Raw genomic sequence first — 25,844 nt, forward strand, 5'->3', positions numbered from 1 at the left:
CATCCAAAAGGATGAGGCAGATGTCTATTTACAGGTAAAGAAATGAGCTCCCAAGAAATACCATTAGGTGACAAAAGAGAGGTGCAAATGGGTAAATTCTGTACCTGTCAATGCAGAGATTATTCTGGAAGAAACGGATAATAATGGTTGCATCTTACGAGGAATATTAGAAGTCAGAAGTAGGAGGGAGACATACTGTGCACTGAATACCTTTTTTTCCCCTATTTGAATGTCATGTAAATTTCTTCAAGCACACGTGTATTGCCTTTTCAATGAACGATATTAAAGAAAACAAAACCGGGCCTGTGAACTCCTGGCTGCTTTCAGCCCGCACACCCACAAAATCTCTGATGCAGTCACAGCCCCGTTTCCTCTCTCCCTCCGATCTCATTTGAAAACAAACTCCAAGTCCTCCACGTCTTTAAAAACAAAACAAAATACTGCCACCTCCCCCCCAACACAAACAAAAGACTGAAAAGCGTAAACCCAACTGTGCACCTCTTAAAAAACAACAACAACAACAACAAAACAACCAACTCCCTTATATGTGAACGGCTAATTTGCACTCTTTCCTGGAGGGATCGCCGACCGGGAAGCCGGAGGAGGTGGGTCCTCCCACGCTGCAAGATCGTCATGGCTGCAAACCCGCCAGCCCTGCCCCACTCCAAATCAGGGGGGTAGGTTGGCATTCCGTGCCTTTGGAGAACCCAACGACACACAAGCAGCCTGGTCCAACAGAACCTCCCTCGCTGCAGAGTTCTGCAAGTTTCATGGCTACAGTGTGCCCAGGATGACTTTGATCCTTCCGGATCTCATGCTCACACCTCAGGGGTAGGAACGGGCTCAGTTTAGAGTTAGCAGCAGGAGCACTAACGAGTCTCTAAAATCTGACGGTACACCCTGGCGCCGAGGGTTTGGGATATTTGCACTCTCCTGCATTGCTGCTTGGTATAACCTCGTTGAACAGCAGCTTGACCGTGTCTACTGCAAATTCACAAGACACAGATCTTTGGCCTGGGAATTCAAAGTTTGAGACTTCCTCCTGCAGATAAAATATAAGGAACGCCCTGAAACACACACACACACGCGCGAGTGACTCTTCCTTGTAGAGTTTTCCAGAATATCAAAAGATTGGGAAAACCTAAGTACTCATCAATAGAAGACTCTTCGATGCACTATGGCACATCCATACAGCAGAATTCTGAAAAGGCTGGGAGACTGATGGAAATGATCTTCAAGATGCATGTTTGAATTGAAAAGCAAGGTGCAGCACCCTGATACAGAAATGTATCTACATATCCATCCTGTGGATCCGTCGTGTATCCACCCATGCTTCCTTACAAGCTTGGAGAGGCGCCGGATCTCCCTGGAAAAATACCCAAGATTATCAATATAACAGTGGTTACTTTTGGGAAAAGGGACTGGGAGGGTAGGGGTAGGGTGGGAGGACAGCTTCTATTTTATGGTATATCCTTTTGTATTGTTCATTATTATTTTTTATGACACTTATTTGTATCACCTTTAACGAGAGAGCAAGCTCTCTGAGGTCAGACTGTCTCAGCTTCTCTGCCTGGCTTTGTGACGGAGGGCAAGTTACTTAACCTCTCTGAGTCACGGTGTCTGCATCTATCAAATGGGGATGATAGTCGTGCCTGGTTAGGGTGCCTGGGAGGATGGGACGAGATGCTGGCTAATATTTCCTAAGTTCTTACAGTGCACCGTTTACTTTTACTACTTTTTTCTACACTGTGACTAATTATTATCACGTAAGCAGTCATTTTTTTTATTGAGTGGCGTGCAATGGACACACGTTGTTTAAAGCACTTTGCGCCAAAGGGCCTCTCCCAGTGGAGGGGGCTGCTTGCTGGCTCCTCTCCGGATGCCGAAAAGGCAGGGTTTGGTGTGTTGGAACACGGAATCCAACGGCTGCAGCCGGAAGCACTCGGGCCCCAGAACTCGGTGGTGCAGGGGTATCACCGGCCCAGCCCATTACCAGGAGAGAGCGACAGGCCGATGTCCCCGTGTTGGAACAGATCTGGGGACTCACAGAGCCTTCCCTTCACCTCTGCTTCACAGAGTTATTTCACATGAGCTGGTTCAGCCGACAGGAGACCCTTCCTAGCCATCATATCGATGGCAATTCCGGGATCTGGGGCTAAGGTTCTTAAATTCCTTCCAGCCACAGGCCCCTCAGTGGCTGGAGATTCACCTCTGCCTCCCACCTTTGCCCCTGTGGACAGGACCCAGGGCTGCAAGTGCCGTGCTGTGGCCGGAGGCTTGGATTTGCGACAAGCGTTTGCGACCCGCCTCTGGAACCTGTCGGCCTCGGATTGCTCATCTGTAAAATGGGAGTGATGATGATTTCTACTTTAAAGGTGGAAACCAATCAATCACATGGGATAACTTCAGTGGGGTGCATTACACGGGATCTATGGAAAGTGTGTGGCACTGGTAATTATTATTTTTAGAGTCACTTTAGATTACTGAATGATTTCAGGCCAGACAGGCAAACATAACCACAGCCAAGAAAGTGGGCTCATTACTGTGAAAAGGAAACATTATTAGTGGTCTCAGAAGCATTTCTTAAGAATCATTAAAATAAGACGGCCCGTATTTTCTACCTCCAATAAACCTTATGCTCTTTTAAAACTTTCTATTTTTCCCTCCCCCTTTCTCTCCTTTGCTTTCTCTCTTCTTTCTTTTTCTTTCATCCATGCCAACCATTCATTCACTAACTCTTACATAGCTCGCCCTGGGACTGCAGGGGTGGGACAGCGTCCCTGCCTTCCAGCTCACAACGTGGGTTAGAGAGAGAGAGAGACTAATGACAAGTATGACAAGCACGACAAAAGGGGACATGCAGGGTGCTAACGAGAACATGCACAGGAGACCTAATGTGGTCTGGGTGGTGGCAGTCATGGAAGGCTTCCTGGAGGAAGAGTCAGGATACAGAGTTGGGCAGATAAAAAGGTGGAGGGTGGAAGTGACAGGTGATGGGAGAGACGAGCAAGTGAGAAGGGGCTCAGGTGGGAAGGAGGAGGCGTTTTGAGGCACTGGACAAACTCAGCTGGGATGAGAGAAGAAAGCTGGAGGGCTAACCAGGAGCTGGGTCGTGCTGCCTCTCGGGAGGCAAGTTAAAGATTCTGGACTTTATTCTTAAGAGAGACTGCGAGCATTGGAAGGTTCTGAGAAGAAAGGTCCTGTGGTCGGACTTAGATCTTATGAAGGTCCCTGTGCCTACCGCTGGACTGAAAATGGGGGAGGGGGGAAAGCAAGGCAGGCTGTGGGGAGCCCGGCTGGGAGGCTCCTGCGGGCCAGAGGTGAGAGGGATGGTGGTCAGGATTCAGGCAGTGAAAGCAAGCAAGGAAGGAAGTGAATCGATTTAAGAGACAGGAGGTTAAGCCACCAAGATCTGGTGGCTGGGCCCAGAAGCCGAGGAAGAGGGTGGCGTCTATGGTCGATCCCCAGCTCTTGGACTTCCACAAGTCGATGGACCGTGAAGCCGTTTCCTGGGGCAGCAACCACGGAAGAGCAGGGCAAAAACGGGGTGAAAGAGAGAATAAGAACGAATGAAACTCATTTCGTAAAATCGTCTTTCCTGAGTAGCAATGAATAATTTAATTGTGGCCTGGTGCACTGCAAGAGCCACCATTTCCTGATACCATCATTTCCATAATTCTGAGAATTCAGGGAGATTATAAAAAGTACACTTGATTTGGCTCCTTCCCCAGTGTACCATTTACTGGCCATTTGCTCCCGGGCAAGTCACTTAATATTCTGACTCTTAATTTCCTTTTTATGAAGTTGAGAAGGTAGTAACAAGTAGTTCCCAAGGTTTTTGTGAAGAGTAAATGAGATGGACACTATAAAGGGTACTCTGTAAATGTCAACGGTATTGACGATGTCGAGCCTATATTTTTAGGAGGACCTCAACGATGGTATTCTGCAAATTGCAGCTCAATTGTTAACGTAAGGCTCGTCCAAGTTTCTCCCCTAATGCCTGGCACCCGTGGGTGAATTCTGGTGTCAGGTTGTTAGGTCAAGAGGATGGCAAAAGGTGCTCAGGGAAGGGAAAAGAAGTAAGAATGGCTATTTTAAAGGAGGAGTAATATCCGCTCGCTTAACTTGAAAGTTCTTATTTTCATCTATGCATATGCATGAAAGTTCCCTGTAAATAGATCACGCGTCCACACAGGCCTGAATCAGTTACAAATGAATTTCAGCAAAGAGAGAACATGTTAGAAATAGAAAACACAAACTACAATGGTAAAAATGACTTCACCTATGTCAGATATGTCAGTAATAACAACAAATGTAATCGGGTCAAACTTTAGTAAAAGATCAAGACTCTCTGATTGGATAAATGCATTTGCAGTTGTTCTATAGTAGCATGGATGTGGGGATAAGGACCAAGGATAGGAGGGAAAATAGTTCACCAAGGCAGGCCTGGGCTGGTACGTATTTGCTAGCCACTTGGGGCTAAGGCATCATAGGTCTGCTTCCATTTGAACAATATAATTGACTTTCTTCTTAGAATATGTTAGTAAACAGTAAACACACAATAAATACTTGCTGAATAAATGATTACCTATTCACAGAAATATCTTTTGACTATTTACTAATTAGGTTGAAATATATAAAATGAACAGTTCTGCAAATGATCAAATATAGCAATTTCATGTGGTTCGATTTAATCTCTCAAGCATTTTTATATATAAGCACTTTATCAAATTATCTCATTTCATTCTTCTAACACCATATGAAGAACAACAACATTACAGGGCCCAGGGATCTGTGAAAATCCTGGAATTGTGTCCACAACTTTTGTGATTACGTGCGTATATGCATTTATATGGGGGAAAGGTCTATAGCATTAATACGATTTTCCAAGTACTCCCTAACCCAATTAATAATAAAGGTGTGTGTGGGGGGGTCACTGGAGTAACACTACATTTTACAGATGAGGAAGTTTAGAGTTGGGAAAGGACTTGCCCCAACTCCTTAGAAACAGAGTCGGAATTAGGACCAAACTCGGCTTTCATGCTCATTTTCTTTGCCTTCCCGGGAGGGGGTCATATTTCTCTGGTTTGCTGTTGTACTCTCAGTGTGCAGCACAGGGCTTGGCACGTAGTACGTGCTCAGTAAAACAGGGTCTCAGTCTCCAAGCCTACAGCTATCGAATGAAGCTGCCCGCGTGAGAGGTGCCCACGCCATGCCTGGAGGGCAGCTCCAGCCGGTTGCTGCCACGCAGGTAGTCAAGGCTGGACTTCCTGCCCAGCACTTGCAGGCAGGCGATGACGTGGCCCGTTACAAATGAAGGAACGAATGCATGAGACTTCACACACTGGGGTAACAAAATTAGGGTTCAGAAAAAGCGAGCTAAAGAAAGGGAGATCTTAATGGAGTTTGTAAAATCACCGGTGACGAATGGTCTAATCTTGCCACCCACAGTGTGGTCCACCAGGTGTGGTCACCTGGGAGCGTGTCCAGAATGCAGACTCTCAAGCCCCCACCCTGCCCTACGAATCAGACTCTGCATTTCAGGAAAATTCCCCAGGGACTTCACGTGCACGTTAGAGTTTGAGAAGCACTGGTACAATTTGCCTCCAAATGCTCTCATGACTTTCTGAAGCCCTGCGAAACTTCAAACAGACCACTCGGACGTAGTGAGTGTGATACCATTAGGTTGAACCGTATAAAACAGCCGAGATTCAGCAGTCTCGTGACCTGCAAAAATGGCCATTTCAAATGAAATTCCAATTTCAACTCAAACCATCACCTGTTCTGCACAAACATGTTTCAGATCTAAGATATCACACACTCCAAATGGGCTCTGGTCAGATTCTACAAACAACAGCCCATAGGCATACAAATGAGTTTCGTTTGGTTAACACAGTTAAAAATATGTTTTTTCCCCCCAAAATTAGTTACCACCATTTAAAAACTGCAGGTTTCACAAAAGATACAAATTTCTAGCTTTCTTGGAACGGTGGAAAACGTGTTCATGCTAGGCCTGGATTCCTGAATGTCAGCAGATAGCTCAGGTGTGAAGTGGGCGATGGCGCCCCCTTCAGGTGGGGCGTGAGATCCCCGGTTCCCCTGGGCCACCACGTGGTCCTCCTCGCTCATTTGTCTCTTGTCGGGAACCTGTAGGTATTTGGCTGTGGGGCCCCTGCTAGGTAGTGAGTTTTAAAGGGAAATAAGGAAGGTCACCTTTGAAAGGTACTCAATGAAGGGACAAAGTGCGCTGAGTGATTTGGGCCATGGCAGAGGTGTCCCCAGTCGGTCCAGGTGTTTGATGGGATCCCCGCCCACCTTCCCGTGACCTCATAGCACCTGTCCCGGCTGGTGTCCTGTGACTAACGCTCAACTGTGACCTCATTCTCCCTGGGTTCAACCTACTGACAACGGGACAGTGTTGTACACGACAGTCATCCTTCGGGCTGTATCTGTTTCTCCTCCCACCGGGTGTGGGTACCGAAACCCTTCCTGGAGTGACACCTAGCTGTCCAAATGGGGCTTTCCCTTTTGAAAATGGGGCTTTTACCTCCTTTCAAAGCAGCCCTCGCACACTCATTCCAACAGGAGCCGAACAGAATCCAACTTCCTTTCTCCATGCAGGGGGAAGAGCCAGCCCCAGATCCCATACGGTTTCCTTCGTGCCTCCACCTTTGGGGCTACCTGACCCGGCTTGGACTTCCTGTCGTGCCAGGACACCTGGTAAGCCCCTGGAAGACACCCCATCTCAGCAGAGAGCGACACATTCCCACCCGACCCAGGCTTCCTGAACAGAGCTCTGCGGATTTCCCCCGGAAATAAAATCACAGAAGAAAGAGAATGATGTCACTTTAAACAGTCGTCACAGAGGTGGGAAGGAAGGTTTATGGGGGCAATGTCACGGTTGAGATCTGTTACTGACCACGTGGCTTTGGACGGGACTTTTAGCATCTCTGTGCCTGTTTCCTCATCGGTAACATGAAGACTAGCAATCGCACTGGATCTACTTTGCAGGACTCTTGGGATCCCATGAGATAATGTCACATTGCCCAAGCTGGCCTCTCCACTGTCACTTCTTTGCACCATACCTGTGTCTCACCTACACAATTATTTATTTCACATTTTCTTTTAAGATCAACTCACTTTTTTTTTTTTATCTTAAATAGTTACCATATAGCTTCATCCTGAAGCATAATATCCCTGAAATCATTGTAGGAAGGTGCTAGCTGCTTTTTTTTTTCTATGATCTATCAAAAAGCATTTTGTGAGTAAATTTAGAAAAATGGGTACCACCTCGCTCTCATCGTGAGTAAACCCCGAGCAAATGCACACCGAACAAACTCGTGCGTTGTAGAAAAAAAATAACTGACCAGGCATCTTCAAAAGTGTCAAGCCCACGAGAGACAAGGAAGGACTGACAAACTGCCATGCAATCGGAAGGGACTAAGGAGAATTAAGCACCGAAAGCAAAGTGGGATTCTGGAACAGCGAAAGCACTTTAGTGGAAAAAGTGCTGTAATTGGAATAGGGTCTGCAGTCTAGTTAATATCATACCATTGTCAATCTCCCGTTCCTGATAATTGTACTATGGTTACGTATGATATTAACATAGGGGAAACTAGGTCAGGGCATAAAGGAGCCTGTACTAATTTGCAACTTTTTCTGGGAGTCTAAAATTACTTGAAAATAAAAGGTTTTTAAAAATGGGTATTAGTTAAGCCGTCATTCCCCTCCCTCCCCCGCCCCGCCCCCAGCAATCACTAATCGGCTTTCTGTCTCTATGGATTTGCCTATTCTGGTCAATACCTATAAAGGAATTCTAGAATATGTGGCTCCTTGCGTCTGTCTTCTTTCACTTATCATAATTTTTTTGAGGTTGATCCAGGTGACAGCATGCATCAGTACTTCAGTCCTTTTTAGGGCTGAATAATATTCCATCGCACGGCTAGACCACATTTTGTTGATCCACTCATGAATCAGTGGACATTAGGGGTCGTTTCCACTTTTTGGCTGTTGTGAATAGTGCTGCTGTGAACATTCACATTCAAGTTTTTGTTCGAATACCTATTTTCAATCCTTCCTAGGTACGGGGGTTTCCTTTCAGGGCGATGGAAATGTTTTGGAACTAGATAGAGGCAGTCACTGCACGACATGGCGCATGTGCCAAGTGTCGCTTTACAATGGTTAACTTTGTGTTACGTGCATTTTACCTCAATGAGATAAAACAACAAAAAATGGGCACCCCTGGTGGGGTCACTACCATGGTTTGGAAACCTGAGCTTGTGCCCAGCCTTAGCATGGTACCCGGTCTGCAGCGAGCATGCACATAATGTCGGCTGGTGGCGGTGTTATCGCAAAAAGACACACAGACTCCCAGCTCCCACTCCAGAGTTTTTTCGACACTGCCATGCTGCTTCCACCAAGCAAATTTCTCCAAGTTTAATCGACGACTGTCCTTGAGGGTCAGCAGTGAAACCTCAGGGTTCCCGGGATCTCCCACGAGAAGACCTTGCTTTGAAATCCAAGAACTTTTCCCACTTGATAAAAGTCGCACGCCCAGTGGCACGGCAGGGCTGGCCACTGCCAGGGGATGACGTGCATGGGGACAACACGGAGTGATAGTCACCATTTGCCAGTTACTTGCTAACTGTATTCCAATGCTATTTCAACGGATTACTCAGCAAGCCTCATCTCCTCAATTAACTGGGTGATTTATTTTCCTAGGACTCCACCCTACCGACAACTGGGTGGCTCGGTTACAATGCCCTGGCATTGGTCACCTGGTTTAGTAACGCCGACTCCCGTCTCCTCAATGTACCTTAGGACGTAGTTCAGTGTTTGAAATGAAAGCAAATGCCTGATTTGTTTTGAGAATTGCACGAAGACTTTACAGAAAACTGGAGACCCTACAGCATGTCCCAGAAGATCAGGGAAGCATCATTTTGCTCAGAGCTGATGAACTGGGGTTGGTTTTATTGACAATTATCAGTGAGATCTTCCTCTTTTCCCACAGTGGTGCTAGTTGGGCTCCCCATCCTAAACTCCCCAGATCCATTCTCCACCCTTGTCCAAACTTATCTGGGCTCCAGGAAGAGGCTGGCCTCTAGGTCTTGCCCTCCTGCATCTGATTCGGTTTGGTCTCAATGGCATAATCAAATTATAGTGGAAAGCCCGGCTGCAGGTGCCTTCTGTTCCCTGCTTGGACCCTGATGACTAATTGTGACCTCTGCTGCCCCTCAGGTCAAGGGACGAGGAATATCAGAAGTGACCCAGAAGGCCAAGGCGATGCCATGTCTAAGCTAAGTTATCCACATCACCAACCTTGCCCTTCCCGAGAAAACGATGGAGCACCAAATACACACCACGCGTGGAAGGTCTCAATGACCCAGTGAAGTGGAGTGTCCCTGCATTTTCAGGAGGGGAAAATGAGATCCAGCGAGAGATTAAATAACGTGCCAAGGTTACGACGGGAATAGATGGCAGTGGTTGGATTCGAACCTAGCTTGGATGGGCTCCAGAATCCTGCCTCGCCTCCATCACCTCACATCTAGAGGGGTCTAGGGTTCAAGAGCTGATGTCACAGCACTGCACTCTCTAGAAGGGAGAGAGCCCCAGGCCCGGGGAGAAAGCTGGCTGACCCCGAGGAGGTGGTCAGAGCTGCGGTTTTGAACAACCCTCCGGAGCTCCAACGCGCTCGGGCACGCCCAGGCGACACTGCCAGTCCCAGAAAAGGCAACTTTGGGAGCTATTCCAGGGACGAACCTCAAGCTCATTTCTCAATTCCTCAAGAGGCCCCGAGCCTGTTCTCCTGCTGACAGAGGGAACTGTCGCCCGCTCATGCTCAATGCCCCGATGTAATGAGCACCGCCAAAGAGCGCTCGATTGGGATGCTAAACAGCCGTAAATGACATTGTCACCAGCCTTCATAAAGCACGGTGACTCACAGCCCTAATTAAAATGCTGGGGGGAAAAAATGTAAAGAGAGGCTGCCATGAAAAAACAGTGACATTCTGCTAAACTGCAGGATTATTTTCTTCTAGGAAGAGAGAGAGAGCGAGAGAGCAAGAGAGAGAGAGAGGAAGAGGAGACGTGGGCTCATGAGCATGTGCATAGGCTTGGGCACACACGTGTGTAGACAGGAGGGAGCAGAGACGAAGAGGCCGGATATTATTCTAAGAAACTCGGGAAAATTTAATACAGAAGTCAAAAGCCATTCCTGCCTTCCAACTTTTTTTTATCATGAAATATTTAAACAGAAAATTTAAAAGAGTAGTCTAAAAACACCCATAAACTTTCATCTTGATTCAACAGCTATTAGCATTTATTTGCACATTTGCCTGCCTGCCTGTCTGTATCTATGAAACAGTCATCTGTCTGTCTGTCTGTCTTTACAATGAACTACTTTAAAATAAGTTGCAGAATCATGATGCCTCGGCTCTCAATTTTTAGGCGTGCATATCTTCAGAATAAAGACAGCCTCCCACAAGACCACGGTGCCATTATTATACCTAAGAAAATTAACTATACACTGTATGGCAAAATTTTACCAAATACTCAGTTAAGGTTTTTTTTTTTTAAGAGACAGGGTCTCACTCTGTTGCTCTGTGACTCAGGCTAGAGTATAGGGGTGCAGTTATAGCTCACTGTGGTCTCAAATTGCTAAGTTCAAGTGATCCTTCCACATCAGCCTTTCAAGTAGCTGGGACTACAGGTGTACCACCATGCCTGGCTACTTAAAAAAAAAATTTAGAGTTGGGGTCTTGCTATGTTGTCCAGGCTGATCTCAACTCCTGGGCTCAAGTTATCTTCCCGCCTCAGCCTCCCGAGTTAAAGTTGTTTGTTAAACTATGACAACCTAAGTAGTAAAACTAATCGCCACTGTTTAGGAGAGAGACGCAGACAGCCTGCCTCCCAGAAATAGGCAGTTCTGGGGTTGTACAGCAGGAAGATTTTTAGCTTCATGAAGGCTGGTTCCCGTTAACGGAGTCATAAGATGATGACATGCACAGGGTACAATGCTTGACTTAGACACCAAAGTTTTGAACCAAATAAAAAATACAGTCTGATTACATCATATCATTTTTAAAAAGAGCCTTCCTCAAAGCTAAACCTCTACATTTCATACAATGTCATTACCGCTTTAACCAAAAAATGTAGCTCCCAATGACTTCTTGCTGTTTCTGATATTCAGATGCACCCTTAAAAGCCTGGGCAGATATCACTAATAGGGAGATAGAGAAAGAAATGTACTTTTTGAGGGGGGGGGCCTTGAAGAAAGTACCCCTAACAAATTCAAGGCATTAAAGGTAGCCATAAAGGAAACCACATTTATCTATACGTAGGAGTTTGGCATATTTATTTAAAAGAATCAAAATCGGGATGGGCTTGGTGGCTCATGCCTGTAATCCCAGCACTTCGGGAGGCCAACGTGGGAGGATGGCTTGAGGCCAGGAGTCCAAGACCAACCTGAGCAAGGATGAGACCCCATCTCTGCAAAAAATAGAAAAATTAGCTGGGTGTCACAGGACATGCCTGTAGTCCCAGCTACTCGGGAAGTTGAGGCAGGAGGATCACTTGAGCCCAGGAGTTTGAGGCTGCAGTGAGCTATGATGATGACACAGCACTGTAGCCTGGGTGACAGAGCAAGACCTAGTCTCAAAAACAAAAACAAAAAAAGATAATCAAAATCAGTAAAAATACCAAGCCAAGAAACCCATCTGGTCCCATTATTTTATACCATGCTTTGTAAGAAAGCAAAAGATTTCATTTTAGTGACTACCATGATATTAGGGGGAGCAATGACAACCAAAAACATTTCCAGCTAAGACTTATCGCAATAAACGAGCACATCGATGCTCCTGGCTCCGGTTGTTACCTGAATTCTGGTACGTGAACGTACTGGTTTTCATTTTCCTTACTGAAGATTTCAGAGCTGAGATCCTGCTTCAGAAATCAAAGAGAAAAACAGGCCCCAAATATGTCAGTTGCTGTCGAGTACTGTTCTGAGTGATCCCTGTAGGTTACACTTTTATGCTAAAAATTCCCGCAGTGAAATAAATACGGCCCGAGGTGATCCATGTGGCTATTTGAATGACTAAATGACCGACTGTCCACATCCTCTGCCCCACTGCACTGTAGTTACTGGCAAGTGGATATCTTTTTTTGGACACTCTGAGCTACATGAGGGTGGGGACTGTGTCTTCCCCTTCTTTTAGCTTCTCTGACGGGGTCAGGCACGGAGCTGGGCGCTCAGGGCTTGCCTACGGCGAACCCAATTCTCGTTTGCGACATAGATCATTTAGCTAGAAAGGATGGCCGCGCGCTGGCACTATCTGAAGTTGGCCGAGCTTTTTGAATTTGCAAGATTCCCTTCTTCATTTCTAACTGGAAATGGGTTCCAGAAAGGGCCACCTTTTTAATCCCCACAGTGGCAATTCTGCTGTCAGATTTCGAATAAAGAAGCAATTCCTGAGTATTACTTATTGCTCGTGGGCAAATGTTTCTGGCAGAAGCTGAGATGCTTTTCGGGGTACCTCTGAAGACCTGTAGGATTTCTTTCAGGTGCTTTTAAGGCCAAGACTCCTGAAACATCATGGATGGACAAAAGAAAAGAAGGCCCATCGTTCCCGGGAAATCCCAGCTGAGAAGAGGCGGTCCTAGCATAGTAGGCAACAGAACATGCACACCAGAGGTCGAAAAGTACAAATAAAAACCAAAAACATTGCCCAGGCTGGAAATGGGAACGTCACCCCTTGAAAAGGGAATCGTGCATCCTATCCAAATAGGGCTAACTTCTCTTCTAGAAACTGTCAGTAGAAATCACAAACGCAACCGCCGGACGATTGGGTGGATATTTGTCTCCGCTGTGCCAGGGAAGTTTAAGCCGAAGAAGGTCTTTGGGGGAAGGTGGTCCGGGAGTTGTAAACTAAAATGCTCTCAAGGAAGAGGCAAGTCACATAAAAAATAGTTAATGGCGGGGCTGGTCATTTTCCTTTAGGAAAAACAACAACAACAACAACAACAAAACAAAATGAAACAAAAACCCAACAAAACATCCCCCCTCCCCCGCAATCCAAGCAAACAGAAAACGAAAAACCCTGCATCAGCCTAACAGAACATGCCTGCAGGCCCCTGAATGCAGATGCCCTTGAACTTCAACGCCTCCATTTCACAGGTGAGACAACTGAGGCTGAGCGAGAGGTAAGGGCTGGGACCCCATCAACTGGCGGACTAAAAGGGGGGGTCTCTCTTTTTTGCATCTTTAAATTTGTTATGATCCCTGAGATGGGCCCGACCCTGTCTCTGTTTTCTAGAGTCACACACAGACTATCCCGTTGAGCCCTCTTAACAGCGCTGTGCGGTCGTTACAGTCTCTGCTGTACGGATGACACGCTGGAGGGTGCCATCCCAAGTCACACAATTCACAAGTGTCAGAGCCTGGGCTAAGCCATGTTCCCCAAGATGGTGCTCTGCCTTTCAACTTGGCCACCGATGGCCCAGTATGGCACTGAAGAGCCCCCCTGAGAGAGAAGTGCTACCAATCAGGCCACCAGCTTTGATGCCACCTCCTCCGAGATGCCTTCCCTGATACCCTCAACCACCATTCTGGGTACTGACTGCCGCAGCATCTCACCTCCACCTCTCTTGCCAAAACTTCACGCCCCCATGCAGGGCTCGTTGGGTGCCCACTGCCCTGTCAGACTGCAGGCTTCCTCAGAGCGGGGCTCATGCCACCTGTATGTGGGCACCTGCTCTTGGGGCCCGGCACCGGGCTTGCCATGTAACACCCACCATGACACATTTGCCAGATGTGCCTGCCCCAGAGCTGCCCGTGACAACTGCTGCTCGCCCTCAGCTTGTTGTCCCTAAATACGATTGTGCCAAGGTCCGTGCCCGCCGCACCCTGTTAATTACACTTGTATTGGGGACTTAGAGGCCCTTGCTGTGGACACATCATTTTCACAGAAAAGATTTGATTGGGCTCAGTGTTCCGGCATAGCTGGGTGCTGCTCAGGATTCTTCTTCCCCAGGAACGGGCACGTGAGCAAGATGAACGTACTTGCAAAAGGCCGCGAAGGCTCGCGAAGGTGGCGTGGGTAGCTGAACTGGCCGTCGAAATGCACTCAAAGCAATGGCTCTGGCAAAAATCAATGGTAGTTAAACTGGTTGTGCTAGCTCCTGCGATTACTTGATTCCTGAAGTTATACCTGATAGATCCCTTTTAAAAGGAATTTTCTTTCTCTCTAAAAGGATGGAGAGCTCAAACAATGGGGCTAATGCCCAACATTCGATAGGAACTCAGGGCTAATGTCCAGCAAGGTCTAGGTAGAAGGAATCATGCAAGATCTCTTCCGAATCATTTGTCTAATTTAGAATGACAAGCCGAAGAGATGGAATTAAATTTCCTTTAGGTTCAGGATCCATAGGGCTTCTCTAGACTAAAGTAAACACGACGTTGTCATCTCTGGGTGTGACGCCGAGTCAAGCCACTGAGGTTCCGACCCAGCTTTGTCAGTAACATACTATGTGATATGCCTTTTCCGGGCCTCAGTTTCCCCATTTTTACAATAAGGACGACGGACAAGAACTGAAGGCATTAGAATCTCCTGGAGAAGTCTTGTTAAAAATATACATACCCCTCGAGTCTTTGCCTGGGGGTGCTGACTCAGTAGATGTAGGGTCGGATGTGGCGTCTTTTGTTTTTAATCGGTGACATGGTGGCCTGTGATGCTGACTGTCTGCTGGGCAGCTGTCTGGCTCTCACCAGATTAGATGATGTCTAAATTCTGTCACACGCGGGCTGGCCGGAAAGTACCCAGCCATCGCTAACGCAATGAGAACGGTGTTGCGTGGCTGGATACTTTCCGGACAGCCCCTGCAGGCTATTAGACAGAACGAGGAAACCAGTCACGTCTACAGCCCTCGCGGTCTAGGTGCTGGGGACCACGCAAACCCATACTGGTCTGTGGTATGGGGTGCACGCCCCTTTGTTCAAGCAACCCAGATGAAAATGGTCCCGAAATGCCGAAATCCACTTTCCGTGCACTCCCCGGTTTCTAACTGGAAAAAGCTCCAGGTCTAACAGGCACAGGTTGTTGCCCGTGGCTCTCACCCCCATGCCAAGGCTCACCAGATCCGCAGAACCTGAGTGACAGGCAGCACGCGCAGTCCTCGTGTCGTAAGATGCCACAAGACATATACCCAAGAACGTGGCACTGCCAGACCTGCTTGTGTTCACAACCCCCAGGTGAACTGACCTCCAGGGCCTCCCGTGTCCAGAGAAATCAGCACCCCCACCGGCGGGGACGTTCCTGCACAACTGCCTGGCTGGTACCTTGGACAGCTCTTCGCGGCGCAGTCTGGGACTCACCCGGAACAGCCTACCCCACCCCGCTACCTACCCCCGGCCTCTCGTGCTGCTCCGAGTGTGGTTCCTCCCCGTGGAAGACAGAACCTTCTGGAGACCGCCTTTGGCCACTTGGGGAAAATAAAGAGGCAGAAAGAGCAAAGGGTAGGCTGGTCTGAAAGCCAGGATCACACTATTGGCCTCAGGCAGCTGCACAGGATACTGTTTGTGGTTCCCTTTCTTCCTTACAATCACCAATCCTGGCATAAAACTATCCTTTCCGGAACACCTTCTACATACATAATTGTAAAATCTTCAAAATGACCCCTTGAGGGAGTCATTGTTCTCATTTTACAGATAATAGCACTGAAGCTCAGAGAGGTTAAGTGACCAACCAGAGGTTACACAGCCATGGAGTGAGCTAAGCGTGGCCTTAAGCAACGGTCCTCACTAGGTCTCTCTACTATGCTGCTTGCTCTGTCCCTACATGGTCTGGGACTTTGGGGGAAAAAACCCCACAATTTCTGGAGACACATTTGTGCCCCTGAGCACGGGGATAGCCTCTGGGCGAGCAGATGTACCAGGAAATGAGGCTCTGTGTGCTAAGGCAGCGGTACATGTCACACTGCTTAGGTGCCCGGATGCATGCAAAATGCCCAGGTTAAGAACCAAAGACAGGGGTTGAGGTCTCTGGTATTGCCACTTACCAGCTAGATGACAATGGGCAGGTAACTTGGTTTGCCCTGCCTCAGTTTCCAAATTTGCAAAATGGGCTTCAGACTGCTGCGCTGGTGACCTGGGGTAACTGTTAAGGGGTTCCAGGTATTTATGGGTGAGACAGTGCCCTGGAGTTGGCACAAAGCTGTCCCGCCCTCAGGGGGCTTCTGGAATCCGGGCTGGGGGAAAGGGACAAAGGGACCGAAAGAATGCCTCCCTCCAAGACCTGCCAAGGCTTCTCACACCTGCCAGCTGAGATGGCCTGAGGCCAGAGAAACGACTCGCCCCCTGCGTGTTTGGGGAGATGCCACAAGAAGCTCCTTCCCTGTTTTCGGTTCCGGAAAGCAAACAAGCGAACAAGCAAACGCGGAAAATCGAGCTGCGCCACTGTTTCCCTGAGTCTCTGTGAACCCCCTGCGTTCGCCCTGATCCCAATTAGAGAAGCAGAGAGAAAGGGGGAGTTTCCCTTCATTCTTCTGGGGGGCGGTCTGGGGGTCAGCTCCTTCCTCCCGTCTTCCCGGGCTGCCAGAGGCCAGACGTGCCCTGGACGCGCTCGCCTGCGCCGCGCCCTTGCCCAGTGGCGTCCTTGGGGACGCTCCCTGCACGGTGGCTGCTAGTGCGCCCTTCCCAGGCCTGAGCTGGGCTCTGGGGTGGCGGGGTCTCCTGTGCGGAACGAACCCAGCGCGTCTGGGGCGGAGATGGAGGCGAGCGCAACCTTCCGCAGCCTTTGGAACCCTGAGAGGCAGACCCCGTTCCCACTAGCGGGAACCGAGACCCGCCAGTCTCCCGCGTCCCCAGAGCGTGACAATAATAAAATATCACAACGTTTCCCGCGTACCCAGCACTTGCCCTGGACTTCATATTCGCATTTATGATTCCTTCTAAAGGTTCTCCTGACAGCCTCGCAAGAAAGGCATTGTTTCTCCATTTTACAGACGAGAAAACCAAGGCTTAGAGAGATGAAGGGACTTACCTAAGGTCACGCAGCGAGTAAAGGGTGGCTCTGGTACTGGCACCCGGGGATTCACTGGAAAGGTTCCTGCCCTCCTCCACTGCCGCCCAGTCTCTGTCTCCGGGTGCCCAGCCCTGCCAGCCCCGCGCTGCGCGGAGACCCAGGAGCCCTCCCGCCACGGGCCCTGGAGACGGGGGCGAGCACCGCGCGCCCTCCAGGCGCAGTCCTGGGAGAGCCCCGTCCGGACCCTCGGGTCCACGGCCCCGCGGTGGCCCTGGAAGTTAGATCTCCCGGAGACCCCGCTCCGGCCCCTGGCCACGCGGAAGCAACCCCACTGAGCGCGCGGGGCGCTGCCCGGCCCTGACCCGCTGCGAGCGCGTCCCTGCCCGCCCGCCGCCCGGGGGACGCACCCGGAGCCCTAGCGCTTCCTCCGCGGGAGAGGCACAACTTTCCCACGTTCTGCAGACCGCGCTCTTCCACTCGCGCCCCAATGCCGCCCGGGCTGAAGAAGTAAGAGGCGCAGGCGGCCCCGCCATTACCGCGGGAGCGCGAGGCAGCGAGGATCCTCGCAAAGTTGGAAGCCAGGCAGGAGCGCCGTTCCCGGGAGCTGAGCCCTGCCAGCCCGGGCCCCCCGCCGCGGGTGGCTGGCAGCGCCCTAGGGGCCGCCATTACCGCCGGCTGGCAGTTGCGATCCGGCCAAAGAGCCGGGCACGGAGGGAAGCTTCAAGTGGAGGTTGGGCAGGTGCAAAGGTCCCCAGGGACGGGCGTCCCCCAGCCTCGGGCCGCCCGCTGGGGGTGGCGAGCGGTGCCAAAGGGTCCGCCATTACCGTAAGCGCGCAGCTCGGAGGCGCGCGCGGCTGCCGGGGACTCGGGTCCCTGCAAAGTTAGAGCGCGGCGGGTGCGTCGACCCCGGCCGCAGAGACCCCGGCCCTGGGGCCGCCCGCTGGGAGGAGGACGAGGCCCCCGAACCAAGTTGGGACGCGCAGCAAAGCCCGCGCGCCTCCTGCGCGCACCGGGGTCTCGGCGGGAGCGGGCAGCCCTGGGGCCAGCCGGCCAGGGGGCGCCGGACGCCTGGGCCGGGAACTCACCTGCCGCCGGGCCGGGCAGCGCCAGGCTGCCTCTCCGCGCTGCGCCCGCCCGCCTCCTACTCCTCCTCCTCCTCCTCCTCCTCCTCCTCCCGGGCGCCCGCGGCCGCCGCGCTCCGGTTCCGAATCCGCCGGTCCGCCGCCCCGCGCGCGGCTGCAGGGCGCCAGTGGCACCCACTCACCTCCGGGTAGGAGCCGCGCGCGTCCCTCCCCTGCCCCTCCGCTTTGTGCCTCCAAGATCCCTCCCCACCCCCTCTCGCCTGGCCCCCACTCCTCCCTTCTCCCCTCCCCTCCCCTCCGCTCCCGTCCCTCCCTCCGCCCCAGCGAACCCAAGTTGGGGACGGAGGCTGCGGGCTTCCCCGGCGCAGAGCCGGGCGCCCCGCGCGCGCCCCTGGCTCACCCCGTCCGCTCGCCGCCCGGCGCCCCTCGGAGGAGCCGCGGCGCTAAGTAGCTGCTCGCCCGGAGCCTGCAAACGCGGCATAAATATGTAGGGACTGAGCCGTGAGCTCAGCGAGGGTCGTGAGGGGAAATTTATTTCTTAATGTCCCTCCTTTATCCTATCATCGCCGAAACGAATTAACGGTGACGTCCAACCCGCCTGGTCTATGGGTGTGGGGAGGGAGACGTCGCAACCCTCATTAAAAGAGCCGCTCTGGGCTCCGAAGCATACATCTTTTATATAACCTAATTTCCATTTTTTTTTTCTATCAGGAAAAACACACACACGCACACACACACACAAAATGACAATTTCTGGGCGCCTGGAGAGGGCTGGACATAGTAGCCAGGCAGGGGAGGGCAGGGCCATTTGGGCAGAGAAGGCCCCATGGGAGGCAGGGCTGGCTATTTCTGTCCCCACATCAGTGTTGGGATGACATTCCTTAATGGGACAGGGGACTGCGCAGCCCCTGGCCGGGCAGAGCTGGAAGGCCCGGGGAGCCAGAGGAGGTGGCAGCCGGGTTCTGGCCCCGGCGCTTGGGGAGGGCAGGCAGGGAGCAAGGCAGCCTGCTCTGGAAAGGTTGCCTGGTTCTGGTCTTTTCTGGAGCAGCGCTGAGGCCTGGCAGCTGGGAAGGGGAAAGATAGAAGCCACACGTTCACCTGTGGCCAGGGAGACCCGCAGGTGTGGAGAGGCCAAGGTCTGGGGGCCGGGGGGAGGGGAAGATGCAAAGAAAGCAGCTTCCCTTCCTTTCTTAGGGGCCCTAACATATGGGTAACCATATAAACCCGTCTCGAAAGCTGTCTTTTCCTGGGCAGATTGCAAAGGCTTTTGCATCTCACAGTTGCTGCTGCTGCTCACACAGTCTTGGGGAAGCAGCGGGGACATTCGAGAAAAGAGAGGAGGCTTCAGACACACGCGTGCACGCACACACTTGGCACCTGGCTCTGGGTGACTTGATCTTTCCTCCTCCCCGGGGCGCGGAGTTGTGCAGAGAAGAGGCAGAGGAAAAGCACCGCCCCTTTGTCACTAATAAATGCTTTTCAGATTGTCTTGCACATGGAGCAGGGGAGGGGGGCTGTGACTTTGGGGGCAGGATGAGGGGTGTGGGGGATGAGGAGGGAAGGAAGGAATAAAGAAGAAGCTGACAGGGCGCGACAGGGCTGCGAGGAGCTCTATGTTGTCTTCAACACCCTGGAAGGACACGAGAAATTCCTCCAGCCCTGGGGCTCTGCCACTTCCGGACTGCGAGGCGCGAGACTGTTTCCTTGGTGGCGACGTGGGCCTGGGGCGGTTGTAGGGGTCCACGCAGTGAGACGATGCCGGGGAAACTCTCGGCATCGTGCCTGCCGCGTAGTAAATGCTCAGGAAACGGCAGCCCGCCGCAACGGTGAGGATGATGGGGGCGGGAGAAGAACAGCAGCCTGTCCCGGGAAAGCCAGGCTGGAGCCCCGCGTTTGCAGCCTGGCCGGCCCCTCCTGTCCTGGGCCCCGCTCTCCCTGCCTGAGCCGTCTCAAAGTTGAGCGCTGGGTTTCAGTGGTGTCAAGTCTCAGAACACTGCTCCCTCAATTACCATGGCAACTGGGGAAAAATCAGGAAGCCAGGGGAAGGGAAGCTGCTCCTCCACCGGGCTGGCGGTTCACCTGCTCAACGCAGAGTCCGCGCCTGCCCGGGTGTGGCTCGGGGCCACGAGAGGCTCAAAGTAGGGGCCCCTCCTCTCCCGGAGCCCCGGGCTGCTTGGAAATGGGGGAGACGCGTGGTTTGCAGAGGATGCGCAGCCACGAGACCGGGTGCGGTCAGGGCCGAGGCTGGCCTGAAGGCAGAGTTGGCCTGGGTGTGGGGACAGGGTGACAGAAATCCTGTTTCTGCCAACTGTGTGCTCACACCACTCACATCAGGTGTCCTGGTGCAGTTACGAGCAAAGCACGGTGATGTAGCTCTCGAGACAGATCGGGAAGATAGAACCTCTGAGGGTAGAAGTGGAGCCAGTCACCACAAGGGGTCCTCTGTGTGTGTGTGTGACAGACAGGCAGAGAGAGATGCACAGAGAGACTGGCAGAGAGAGGGAGACAGAGACTTCTCTTCTCTCTCTCTCTGATTGTTTCTGTAGGGTTAAGGGGAACTAGTGAAATATTAGTTGTAGTAGTAGAACAAACAATGGCCATCATTTAGCACTTCTCATTTTGTTGGTTTTTAAGCCAAGTATTTTATGGGTATAGCTCATCGAATCTTCATAAAAATGGTAAGCGGTGACTCCCTTTCTTGCTCCCATTTTACAGAGGGGAAAACGGAGGCTCTGGGGGCAAAGTGACGTGCTCCAGGTCACCTTGTTAACAGCAGTAGATACTAGAACTCCAGTCCTACTGACCCCAAACGCAGGGCTCTGCCTGCGTCCTCGCCGCGGACTTGGGGAGACAGAGGGACAGTGACGATGTCGGAGCCGTCCGGGCAATGTCTGGGGTCTGGGGAGCGGCTCCTGGTGTTTGGGGACCCCACCACACCATTGCTGGGCAGTGTCTCCGGAGAGCCCCAACAACTGGAGGTAAAAGAGACGTGTACCATCAACCAAGTGGCCCTGGGATGAGGCACAGTGACAGTCCCTAAAATGTTCCTTGGATGTGGTGTCTTGGAGGCTGCTCTGGGCAGTCTCAGCAACCTGATTCCAGCAGGGCCCCTTTGGTGTTGGGGGCAGATGAGGCCGGTAAGGCCACCCTTCTCCTGGACCGCTGTGGGATGAAGCCACCCGAGACGCGTCCCAGGCATCAGTAGAGAGTAGTAAATGGCCCATGGTCACAACTATTCTTGCATCTTCTCTCTGGACCACGCCCCTCGCCCCTGCGTGGATGGTGGCTAGGTAAAGAGGTGTCCCTTTTGCCCCCTCCCCGCCACCCTGGACCCTCGCTGGTCCCCACGCCTCAGTTGAGAGGTGGACCCCAGGGGAGCAGGGCGCTCTGGCGGAGCCCAGAGGAGGAGCGGGAAGCGGGAGGCCCACCTCACGGACATGGCTGCCACCGAGGGGTAATACATTATCCAGGGCTAATGAAAACATAATTATCTTCTTTTGGCTGCAGAGAGGGGCTAATTTAATAGGCTGCGATCGAAAGGCATCTGCTGAATTCACCCAGCAGTGAAAACACTTGAAGGGCTCCGGGCGGGGGGAGTGGACAGACTGCGGTGGCCGGGCGCTGCAGCTGAGCCCAGGTGGCGGCTCCCCCTGGGGGGGTGGCGGGGGGGGGGGGTGCAGGCAGGAGCTGCAGAGGGGCCGTGGCAGCCGGCGGGTGCCCTACACGTGCACAGACCTGGGCCGCTTTCTTGCTGTGAATTCTCAGGCCAGCCCTTTGCCTCCGCTAGCCTCAGATCTCCCGTCTGTAAAATGGGGGTTCATCTTGTCTCCCTGACATGGACTGGGACAGACAGATGCGTGATGCAAGAGAGGGCCTGGAGCATTCTAAGTAAGTGTGTAACAAAACTTTGCCCCGTCTTCTGCTTGCCGGGCCAGCTCTGCTCGGCCTTCAGGTCTTAGCATGACCCCCCCCCTGCCCCCCGCCACTCTTTGGAGAAGCCCCTGCTCTGAGCTCCCATGGTGCACTGCACCGCCCCCTTCACGACACACAACACGTTTGGGAATGTTCACTGACTCAATGTCCTCCAAAGCGCTGGGCGGTCTGTCTCCTTTGTCACATTCAAAGCGCATTCTCTGGACCACTGGGTGGACATCACCTGACAGCCTGCTAGAGGTGCCAATTCCCGGGCCCCGCCCCACACTTACTGAATCAGACACTCGGGGGCCCCCGGCCCACCCAGTCTGTGTTTTGAGCCTTCCAGAAGATTCTGATGCACTCGAGCTCGAGAACCCCTGTTCCAACCAAAAACCGAACTGGTGTTTGTCCGGGTAAGTGAACGAAGAGCTCAGTGTTCCGCTGGGGCTCAGCTACGTAATGACAATAACTCTCCCTTCATTAGGCACCAACTGTATACCCAGCCCTGTACATCATGTCTTTGAACTCTGTGATGAGTCTTTGTCCATCACTCACCACCCCCCACCTGACTTTGTCCCCAAGAATGGCAGGTGCCTCCCCTGTGCCCTCCTGTTCACGTCACACGCAGATCTCCTCCCTCCCTTAAGCAGCACCGCCCGCCCAGGGCTTCTGATTCTGGAAAAGAATTTAGCGTTTGAATTTACGGTGCGTGGCTGGGGAAGTCATTCAGAGGTGCTTATTGTGAAGGACGGCGCCCACTGGTCAGTTTCACTGAGTTAGTGTCAGGAGGGGCCCTTGGGGGTGGCCGTCCCCAACACAGGCATCTTATGCAGAGGAAGCCAAGGTCCAGGAAGGTTCGGCAGTTCGCCCAAGGGCGACAGCCCGTCAGTGACAGATCAGTTTCCTGTCCCGACTGCCAGCTCAGGACTCTGGTTCTCAGGCCCCTAACAGGGTTGAGGGTGTCACCAAAGTGGCCCTGGGAGGTACGCTTTTGCAGGGGCCAGGGGGCTGGCAGGACAGAAAGGAGCCAGGATTAGCGGAACAGGGTTGTCACAGTTCCTGGGGATGTCAAAGCCTCTGCAGACATTTGCAGGGCCCTGGCAGGGAAGAAAGAGGGAGGGGCCCTTTAAGGCTTAAAGAGGCAGCCTGGGCATAAAAGCAACCAGTAGATTTGGGGCCCTGAGCACCTGGCTTCCAAACTTGGCTATGCCACTAATGTGCTGTGTGAGCTCAGGCAAACCACTTGGCGCCTCTGGTTCTCAGAAGAGGATATTAAATGAGGATGGCCAAAATCCCTGGAATTGTATGCAAATCAAGTGCAAGTTTGTGTGTGTGTGTGTGTGTGTGTGTGTGCGCGTGTGTGTGTTTCTGGAGTAGAAGATTCATGGACGCTCAGTGGCTTTTTAAAGGGGTTTGAGACTTTGAAAAGGTTAAAGGCAATGGAACCAGACGGTCTCCCAGGGAGCTTTAAATGTGCAAACAGGAGGCGATTTCTTGCCTGAGAACCCCCGCTGGCAGATTTGCAGGTGCCCCTTTGCTCTGCGCGGCCTGTTCCCCAGAGAGGCAGTTCCCCGCATGACCGACAGATGGCACTACACCTTCACCGTAGCCCTCCCGTTTTCTCGAGACCTGCCGGGTAGGCCCACCGCTTCTCTGCTCTCGGGGTCCCCGCTAAACTGAGCCGACTTGGTGGGCTGAGTTCTTTACAGAACTCGCTGTGTGCCCCACTCCCACTGAAGGCACCGCACTGCAAGAATCCTCTAAGCCTGGAGTTCTCATGGCCTAACTTACACTAGAGTGTGAAAGGCTGATGCAAGTGTTTGCCTCTTGAAGGCAATGGCAGGTGACGCCAGTGCTCACAGGGGCTGCAAACGGACTCTCCTCCAGGGAATAGGTGGCGCGGGCTGGGTGGGAGAGACGTCAGGGAGTGGTGGAGTCTGCGGCTAACTAGAACGCATGCTCCACCTAACGGCACGCACACGCCAATGTTTCCAAAGTAGCGTCCCACCAAACCCAACCACTCGGGCCACGCGTGTAAGAGATCTGACCGCCCGGGAAATGGGTCTCAGCACCGGAGAGTGGCGTGGAGCCGTTTGAGTGGGAAGGGAGGTCCCAATCAGAATGTAAAGCAGTGGCCCCCAAAATATCAGGTGCATAAGGGTTTCCTGAGAAGGGGAACCCGCTCCTGGACCCTGCCTCCAAAGACTGAGCTTCTGTAGCTCCGGGGTGGTACCCGAGAGGCTGTATTTTTAGCATGCTCTCTGGGGGAAACTGAGGCAGGTGGTCTTCTGGCTCCAAGTGGGCTACTTTGTGCAGGTAACACCGGCCCAGTGAGCTGGGCTGGGCCGTCATCCTCGCTCCGCAGGTGATCGGAGGTCAATGACAAAGATGCTCGGCAAGAGTGACGTCCCCCCAACACACACACACAGAAGGAGAGATCGTTACGACTCCGCCCTCCCCACCACACCACAGACAGGCACCGGAAGGTGACACAGGTTGGCTTATTGCTAAGAGCTAGGAAAATCCTGACGCCTGTCCCCGAGCGAGAGTAACGAGGAGATGGTAGACAGAGGAGCAGGTACAATTCCAGCTTGGGATTCTGGAAAGCTACCAAAACCAGGGCCAGGGGATGTGACTTCTTTATCTGACTCTGTCCTCCATCCGCTGTGTGACGTCGGGCAAGGCCCCATCCCTCTCTGGGCCTCTGTTGCCTCATCTATAAAATGAAGGTGGGTGGACTGCAGCGGAGCTTCTTCCTCTGCTCTGGGACCGCCCTGGGCTCTCCAGCGGTGTCTCGGGGACTGTCCGTCATGCGCATCGAGGGGGAAGGCTGGGAGTGGCGCCGCGTGTGGGACCGTGCAGCCCTTGGTCCCCCCTCCATTCGGGTGGCTCTGTTCTTAGTCTGTCTGCGTACCTGGCTTCCTCGTTCAGCTTCTATCCGAGAGCTGCAGGGCTGGGAGCTCTCGGTGGCACCTCCGTGATCCGCGTACTCGTTCTCTCCCTCCCTTTGTGCGGGTCACGTGCCTGGCGCCGTGCCAGGGCCCGGGGCAACCAAGACCCTTGGACGGGCTTTTGGCTGAAGCGTCCCAGGCTGCCCCGCCCAGGTCGCAGAGAGGGGCCCCTGACTCGGACAGCCTTAATGAGCGAAGCCGCTTTCTTCTCGCTCGCCTGACGGCCCAGGGCTCTGTTAGCGTCACCTGCTCTGACATCTGATTTATTCAAACGGACACGCGAGCAAACTGCCTTATACTCTTCTCTAATTGTGTGGAAGAGGGGAGGGCACCGTGACAGGGCGTGATTTGAAAGCTTTGGAGTTAGTCCTGGGCTTTGCCACTTCCTAGCTGTGTGACCTTAGGCAAGTTAATTACCCTTTCTGAGCCTCAGCTTTCTCATCTAGCGAAACTGGGGGTAATGATCGTCCCTACCTCCTAGGATTGTGCTGATTAACTAAGATAAAGCGCGTGAAGCCCTTAGCACAGTGTTGGGCACATAGTATGTGTACAACCAATGGTAGCTCCTCTCCTCCTGTATTATTATTATTAGTTTGTGTGAGCTTCCTGTCTCTGATTTGAGACTGGAAAGATCTCTAATCTGGTGAGCCTGGCACAGTTGTATGGATGCCAGCAAGACACGAGATTCCTGGATCAGAGACACAGGGTTTTATTGCTCGAAGCAACGGTAGCAACCAGAGCATCAGCATCTGCACCAGCTCCTCCAGCCCCAGATGCCACAGGGCAACACAAAGAGAACCAGGTGACAGGGTGAGATGACAGGAGAGGATCTGACACTTAGGGAACCTGAATCGTGTGTGATGAACAAGCCTGCCCTTTAT

General features: G+C 52.3%; 1 protein-coding gene across 1 annotated transcript in view; it reads right to left on the reverse strand.

The window, feature by feature from the left end:
* The window catches only part of NOS1 (nitric oxide synthase 1), a 105,375-nt gene extending 87,188 nt beyond the window's left edge, over positions 1-18,187 (reverse strand). Inside the window, exon 1 of the mRNA XM_012756647.3 lies at positions 18,101-18,187. The gene's annotated coding sequence lies outside the window, so the exon portion shown is untranslated. The remainder of the gene's footprint in view (positions 1-18,100) is intronic.
* Positions 18,188-25,844: the final 7,657 nt, after the last annotated feature.

The sequence above is a fragment of the Microcebus murinus genome, chromosome 22, assembly GCF_040939455.1.
Source record: "Microcebus murinus isolate Inina chromosome 22, M.murinus_Inina_mat1.0, whole genome shotgun sequence".
Taxonomy (NCBI): Eukaryota; Metazoa; Chordata; class Mammalia; order Primates; family Cheirogaleidae; genus Microcebus; species Microcebus murinus.